Source organism: Physeter macrocephalus, chromosome 16 (genome assembly GCF_002837175.3).
Source record: "Physeter macrocephalus isolate SW-GA chromosome 16, ASM283717v5, whole genome shotgun sequence".
Classification (NCBI taxonomy): domain Eukaryota; kingdom Metazoa; phylum Chordata; class Mammalia; order Artiodactyla; family Physeteridae; genus Physeter; species Physeter macrocephalus.
In genome coordinates, this window is record NC_041229.1 from 67,187,323 (window position 1) to 67,195,773 (window position 8,451).

Consider the following 8,451-nt stretch of genomic DNA (forward strand, 5'->3'; position numbering starts at 1 on the left):
TATCTTTAACATAAAACGCCTGTGGGAGGTGAAGGCAGCAGCATCTCTGCAGGCAGGTGGCAGCCAGCCTTATTCTCCTCAACTGTCCTAACTCCCTCGGAGTGGGGACGCAGCAGCTCTGCAGCTAGGAACACATCACCCCGAGATACTGATGACCATCAATCCCAAATTAGGCCCACATCTTGACCAATGGCTCAAAGTTTAAAAATCATCTTACTTCTAAAATGTAGTGGCTGAGGGACTGTGGGAAGCAAGGCCTGCACGCTCAGGTCCAAGGGGGCGTAAGGGGTGGTGACAGGTCATCTAACAGTGTGCACTGATGAGAAGCCTACCGCTTGAAATCCACTTCAGCCTCCGCTACAGCAAACCCTGTCTGGAAGAGCAGTGGTTTAGGATTCAGAAAGTTCAAATCCTGACTTAGCCACCTCCTATGCTGGATGGCTTTTGGTGAGTTAATTAAACCTTTGGATCCCTGTTACTCCTCAAAATCCGAAGAATGGAGCTCACTTTGTAGTGAGCTTACATGAGAGAACACACAAGAGGCTCTGCACTGCACTAACTCCTGTCTTTCATCCCCAAACTCAGCAGCACATTGTCCACACAGCTCGTCTCTGGGATTGCCTACACATTTAACTTTGGCTCTTTCTGCGAACACTTATCCTACAGTGCCCTATATTTCACATTCCCATTTCCACGGCCAGCTCTGTGAATAGAGGCTTGGTTGTTAACTGCCCACTGTGATAAGCGCCATGCCTGGAACACTCGACTGGTATTAGCTGATGGGAAGAACAAAGGCCTCCATTTTTCCAAGAATAATGAGGTAAGGAGGAAGGAAAGGAACTGTAAGAAGATGGAGGTGGTTCTTGGAGATGAAATGCCGAGCCAGTTGCTACCCCACTGCCTCTGTTTCTGCCTCTTCTTCGTGCCTGCCCCAGAGGAGAGTGGTCCAGGGCTGGCTGAAAGTGGGGGGAAGTCTTTTTTAAAGAACAAACACAAACACGACTGTGTGTTGGTATGTATGTGTATGTATAAGGTAATGGCAAAACTGTTTCCACTGAGGAAAATTTGTAAAGTCACCAAGAGAGAAAAAGAGTGCTTGTGGAATCCCATGGGGATCCCCTCTGACCCGGAGAGCTTTACCCACCATTTACAGGGCTTTCGGTCCAGAGCCATGTGCCCTGGTGAGCATACAGGAACCACACAGTGCAGAAATAGAACAATTCATAACATCACAGATGGAAACACAAAATTGATGTCTGTAAACTTCTTTGTACATCATTAATCCGTTAGAGAAACTAGAAACAGAGTGAGAACTTGAGCAAACACTGGGGTAGTTACATCCACATAGAAAGGACTGCACCTTCGGTTAAAAAGCAGGAGCTACGAAGTTATTTTAGTCTTCCAACTGCTCAGCCAGTGCAACTAAAAGCCAGCCACCATCAGCCACATGTGTGAGCGAGCGAGCCAGCATGCTGCCCACTGCAGAGGGCACCCCAAATGCACCTTCCTGGTCGCTAGACCTATTCCACAGTCAGCTTCGTTTGCATAAAAAATGTTGGAGGCTTTTGGGAAGGGTCCCAGTGTTCACCACTTGGGGCTGTGAAATTACACTTTGTCCTTTAGTTTAGAACAAAAACACAAATTTACTTAATGTATGGGGGGGAAAAATCAGAACAGAACCAAAAACAGGCCTGTGGGAAAGACAACAATATGGACTACAGATTCATTTTTATTATAAAGTAAAGCTCCTCCATGCAAACTATAATTCCTTTGCATTTCTCAAATAGGGCATTATGGAGGAAAAAAAGTCAGGTATGCTTTACTGCAAGTTTTGGAAAGGGAGAAAATAGGGAGAACTTGCATTTTTAAGTCGTCCATGCCTCTGTTTTTGCTATGAAATATATTTTAAAAGACCGGAAAATGAGGCACATGTACAAAAAAAATAATAAACTCACGTACAAACGGAATTGCAAACATGGATTTGATCAAGAGCTTTCCCATCTCTAAGACCTATCTTTTTTTAAGCCCTCACCTCAAATTTCTTTTTTAATTAACAAAGCCACACACTTAAAAAACATTAAGCAATGTGGAAGAAATCTGGCAGAAAATACTCTCTGTTGGAAGAACACATGAAAAATTACATGAAGAAGATGTATTTTTCATAAGTACTGAAAATACATCAAAAGCACAAATTAAAATAATTTCTGAATTTTTTTCAAAGTAATTTCATGATGGCCACTTGGAAATGATTCATTTATAATTTCTACACCAACTTTGCATCTCTTTGACTTTTTTTTCCCTCTCCTAGCTCAGGGCTGCTTGGTGGATATTTGAAGGGTAAAAAAAAAAATCATGTTTCTGTGCTGAAAAGTTATCAAGACCAGCTCTCTGCTGCATTTGCATTGTTATTAGGGACACACACACACACACAAACACACACACACACAACACTCTCTCTTCCTCTCTCTCTCTCTGAGCTTAATGTGAGGCTAGTACAGAAACAGAGAGATTAGACACAAAGAAATGTAAACAGCTCTCACATGCGAGGAAACTAGGTTACCAGAATCCCAGCACCAGGCATTCACCAGTCACCATGGAAAACAGGAAGTGAGATGCATAGCAACCACAAGCCAAAAAGCAGGAAAGCGCATACCTTTAGCTTGGAATGAAAATCACGAGATTTCCTTCTGGCAAGAACCTGAATGTGACTAGACACCTGCAGGGTAGGGGAAGGGAGGAAAACAAAGGAAAAGCCTGTAACCATGGAGATGAAAAGCCCCCTACAACTGGGCAAGCCAGACGTACCTTAATGGCGGCTTGAATTTCTCGAACTTTCTTTCTTGCTAAGACCTGTATATGACTAGACACCTACATTGTTCGGGTTTATGAGGGGAAACAAAACAAAACAAAACAAAACAAAAAAAGGAAATCAAATATAAAATCGCTACTCCTTGGGAGGGTTTCGGGGTGGGGGGGGTGGGGGAAGGTTATTTGCATCTCAACAAAGCTCTGCAGTTAGGAATACACAGTCCCAGCCAGACACCAAGCCCCCAGCGCTGCTCTAAGCTTTTCAGACTGGGTCATCACTGCAGTGACTGGAGTCAGGATGAAAGCTGAAGCTAATCTTAGTTTTCTCACCCAGGAGAAATCACGGGCGGGCACGGGATGAGAGGGGGAGAGTGGGGTTGTTTTCTTTATAAAATTAAAAAGGTGGGAGTAGAGGTAAATGAAAATATTTATAGCTTCTCAGTATCAGGAGGGAAAATCCCTTTTTCTCAATTTAGAAGAGACTATCCATAAATTAGCACATTCCGCAGAATCAAAAAGCTGAAGCTGTAGGTTGTATTCTGATCTCATTAAGAGCTCTGGATTCTGTAGCAAATGTTAAAATAATACTGACATGTAAATTAGATCTCAAAGAGAAATGGAAAGACCCAGTTAGCAGAGCTTTTTTTTTTCCCCCTTATAAATATCTTTAATCCTTCCACTCTTTTGGGTATTGACTGGGCGCCAAGTGGATTTGCATATTATTACAGAGCGAAAAGTGTGAATACAGCCAGCCAGCCATCCTGTTAAAAATCTGGGTTGAAAAACCACACGGATTTGCTGAACAACAAATTCACATTGGAGAGGTATCACCAACTGCCGCCTAAAAACATCCCCAGGATGCCGGGGTATGGAAACCAAGCCAAGCCCGGCTTCTGAAACACAATGATTCCACTGGGTAAACAAATTTGCATCTCTTTCAGCGGGACTTGGTTAAATTTAGAAGTGTCCCCCCAGTGAAGGGGTTGGGCACATGACCAGAGCTCACAGACCAGCAGACAGCCCAGGTCCAGCACTTTCAGTATGCTGGGAATTATATTTGTCTGTTTCAGAAATTTAGAACCTCCCATTTAGAAGTTCAGCGACTGTGAGGCCATTACTTGATTTCAAACACTCTAGCCACCCTAAAAACAGGATTTATGATAACAAATGAACCTCTTAGCTCTAACTTTGTCTTCGAGTTTCAATTTGCTTCTGCATTTTTTTTTTAAAGTACGGAGAAGCAGGAACTCCCCCATCCTCTTCACCTCTCCACCCTGCTCCTGCTTTCACTTGTTTTCACCAGAATTTTGTTCTGATGTGATTCTCTGACTTGCGGAGGGCCACAGTGGGGGGAATATCCACCGAACAGACAATGCCCTGCCTCTGAGCAATGGCAGGAGGCCACCTGCCTCTGTGCTGACTCAGCAGTGGGCTCCCGGCTGGGGCACAGGAGCGTTCCTGGGGAAAGCTCTCCCCATCATAAACACTCAGGAAAACAACTCATCACTGAGCAGAGGACTGGAATCTGCTGCTCAGGCTTAACGAGACCACAGTTGAGCTCGCCTTTTGGTTTGACTATAGTTTTTAAAATTCATGCCATTTCAGTCAGCATAGGTCAACATTAAAATATACATATATATTTTTTTCTGTTAACAACTCACCCATGAGGTTGGTTTGATGGTTTTCCCCCCTTCCATTTCTTTCTTTTTCTGTTTTTTGTTAAACACTAATTTCTCACCCGTTCCAGTTCTGAACTGGGTCAGAGATTTGGGCTGCTTTACATCAGAAGGAACAAGGAGCGCCAGAACGCTGACAGAGGGCAGAGGAAAATTGACCCTGCTCTGCACAAAGGTATTGTAACTTCATTTCAGTCACAGCAGCTACTGACAAAAAGCCACAGCTTAAGGAGCAACAGTTCCCTGGACGCACATCATTCAGCCTTATATTCCAGCCAATACTCATGGCTGCTGGTGTTACTTTTTCATTGAAATGATGACTAATATGTAATTGTTCCAGGATTTTACAATGCGCAAAATCTCAAAATTTCATGACTTGCAAAGTATACCTGCACCTGCAGCTTTTGCAATGTTTGCAGATGCACAGTTTCGGAAAGAAATTTAAGTTTTACAATACAGTACAGGAACAGTTCATACACTGTCCTTAGCGGTGAAACTTTCCCATGTGTGTATAGAAGGAACTCCAGAGACCACATAATAAAAGGTCACTGAAATGATGAACAGTGAAAACTGAGCCAATTTCAAACACCTACAACATTGACGTCCTTACAGGGAACTCCAATCGGGGGCTCCTAGGAGCCAAAGCACAGACAGCCACTGCAGCCAAAATGCCTCCTTGGGCCATTCGCTAACATGCACAATTTCCAGGTCGGTTGTTTTACCTGTTTTCTGGTCCTCGTCTTCCCTGTCCTGAGTTTGATGTATCTGGCTATCAATTCATTCCTACCTGAAAGAAAGAAGAATTTACAATAAAGTAGGTTACTTTGGGGCTGGGCGGGGGAGGGCGGAGCCTCTGAGAAGCTAAGAGTAGAATTCAGAATCAGGAATTTTTGTTGCACCTGTAAGTTTATTAATGCTAGAAAAATAAAAAGGACAACTTTTTGCAAACAATATTTCCTAGGAGAAATTAGGACGAAGGGAATGTAATTATGAACTACAGTCAGCAATTGAGAGAAACGTGCCTTTTAAAAATGTGCCTTTGTGTTTGCATGCTTTTTCCTAAACGGATGGTCACTTGTATAAAAAACAAATACAAGGATTAGTGTGGGAGTATAAAGACCTGGTTCTGTTCCAGTCTTATTTTTCATATTCCTTCTCACTCAGGTTTCTACTCAGAGTTAACTCCAGTTAGAGTCATAAGAGCCACGAGAGGATGAACTGCTCTGGCCACGGAAACACAACGAAAAGAAGCTACAGTATGAAGACAGACACCCCTCCTAAACGTAGTCACTGTGCCAGTAACAAACTATACACAAAACAGTCAGCGCCAAAAAAAAAAAAAAAAAAAAAAAGACTCAACCTTTTCCAAGCTTTATTACCTCTGGGGGAAAGAAAACGCCTTAAAGTATAAACAAATACCCCCGGTCCCTACTCCAAGAGACTGAGAAATCTCAAAGAGATGACCTGAACTATAATATAATAGGAAACTACACCCCCAAAACCAAGTGGGGAAATGTATTACTAATACTACATGAAATATAAATGTACTCATACGGGACACGTGGGTCCAAACTGCCACTATAATCATCATGGTATATCTAGTGGTCTAATTTGTGTGTGCTGTCTTACTCCCCACAAATACTGCATAGGTGAAGACAGCAAGAGATTTTGTCTTGTTCCCCAAGGTCTCCCGAGCATGCAGCACACTGCTGGGCACACAGAAAGAATAAATGAGGAACTAACACAGCCTCTGGTGACAGAGAGTACCACAAGCCCCAGACCTCCCCAGCAGAGTAAAGAACTGGCGGCCCTGGTGAGAGTGTCTTTATGGGAATCTTGCCTGAGAATTCTAAAACCTCTCCCATCGCTGCCTAGAACATTCCTGTAATTATGGCTCTGTTCTCCACCTGCCCGTGTTAGGACCGTGCAGGATATGGTCGTCACTGGAAAGCAAGGGAATCGTGGAATCTCGGGACTGGGAAGTACTTCGGAGTCATCCTTTCCTACCCCTAAAAGTCTAAGTCCTTATGTAAGCCAGCACTTCTAGAATTAAGGAAGTAGCCCATTCTACCTTAAAATATACTGAAGAATTAAAAGACCCTCCTTATTTGAGGCTTCCTGTAACTTTCATCCCCAGATTTTTTTGTTCCCCTTAATAAGAACAAGGCTAGTTCTTAATGCACATGACTGCCTTTCAGATATTACTGACAGCTTTCAGGTCCTCCTGCAGTTGTATCCAGGCTAAACCTTTCCTGTTCCTTTGTTATCTGTGATAAGCTTTGGAACACTCCCATATCCATCCTGTGACCATCCTTTGTCTAGTTTCCTTTCATAGCCTGGAGCCCAGAACTGTAGTCACCTCCCTGGTCCTAAATACTCCACCTCTGTTAATGCAGCCTAACACTGCACTAGATTTGGGGGGATCACAATAAACTGTCAACTGATGTCAATTTGAACTCTTAGGTCTTTTTCATATGGCCTAATTCTCAGATATATCCCTACCCCTGTTCCCAGTCTTTTCATGCGTAGTTGGGATTTTCAGATCCAAATACAAAATGCTGTGTGTATTTCTATCGCATTTCATCTCATTAGATTAAGCCTATCATTCCAGTCTTTGAAACTCAGATCCTGATTCTGTGACTGAACTTACCCTTTAACCATAGGAAAAGGACCTCTAAATTCAGTTTTGAGGATTGCTTCTCAAAGCATTCTCTTTCAACTTTTGAGAACTACCAATATCCCCTATAGTGTCGTCAGGTCTACTTCTCCATCTCTCAGATGGTTGTACAGATTTTGCAATTTGTCTCAAAGGCTGGCTGACAGCAGAGCCCAGCTAGGAGTGCCTAATTACCAGAAGCCAGACCTAAATGACAATGTCTGCAGCAGAGCCAAGCATCCTCCAGCTCAGGGCCTCACTGTGCACCCTGTTCAGAGCTGAGTGGCCAGGAGGAAATAAATCCAGGGCTCTGAATTACATGCAATTTCATCTGAACCTTGTCCAGATGGGAAAAACGTCTCCTGCCCCCCACCATTTGCTTACTTTCTAGGAAAGCAGACAGAATAGCTTGATACAAGTGGCATACAACCTATATCACCAGTTTTTAATTTCTTATGGCATTTGGTTGAATGAATGAGATCAGTACCTAGGACAGCCACGTTTGACTGTGCATCCTGTGGTTTATGCAGTGGCATAAACAATGTCAACTCATAATTTGATTATAATGCTTCTAAAGACCACTACTTCTACAAGAAGGCCTCACTGAGCATCTACTATGTGCTGAGTGCTACGCTACATCATTTCATGGAAAGCTGGTCATGACTCTCATGTCCCTGGTTCTTTACATGAGCAAGATTACCTTTCTTTTAAAAGTCTGTGTTCTTTCTTTCATACCATGTTTCAAGCCATGAAGAGTAATTAACTTGAAGCTGCTATGTGTTTCTTCTTGCCTTGCCATAAGAAATATTGCTGGGCTTCCCTGGTGGCGCAGTGGTTGCGCGTCCGCCTGCCGATGCAGGGGAACCGGGTTCGCGCCCCGGTCTGGGGGGATCCCGCATGCCGCGGAGCGGCTGGGCCCGTGAGCCATGGCCGCTGGGCCTGCGCGTCCGGAGCCTGTGCTCCGCAACGGGAGAGGCCACGGCAGGGGGAAGCCCGCATACCACAAAAAAAAAAAAAAAAAAAAAAGAAATATTGCTGATTCAAATTATAAAAATTCCACTAACACTAAGCATCTACTGTGAACTCAAAGCAGAGTGTTAATCACTTTATTTTTTGTGAATTTTTAAAATGACGATAAGGGTGGTTTTGTGCACAGAAAACATTAGTCAGGTTTACCCGGCTTTAGAAATGTTTATTTCATTTGTTTAGTTATTTAAAAAAAAACCTTAAATGCCCTAGTTCATCTTTTTTTGTGTGTGGTACGCGGGCCTCTCACTGTTGTGGCCTCTCCCGTTGCGGAGCACAGGCTCC

At 43.4% G+C, this 8,451-nt stretch overlaps 1 long non-coding RNA gene across 1 annotated transcript; it reads right to left on the reverse strand.

The window, feature by feature from the left end:
* Nucleotides 1–379: 379 nt before the first annotated feature.
* On the reverse strand, nt 380–5,272 carry LOC114487962 (uncharacterized). Its single transcript, XR_003683525.2, has 3 exons — nt 5,207–5,272; nt 2,806–2,868; nt 380–2,716 (listed from the first exon to the last, which is right to left on the reverse strand). It is a non-coding gene; the product is annotated as an uncharacterized lncRNA (long non-coding RNA).
* Nucleotides 5,273–8,451: the final 3,179 nt, after the last annotated feature.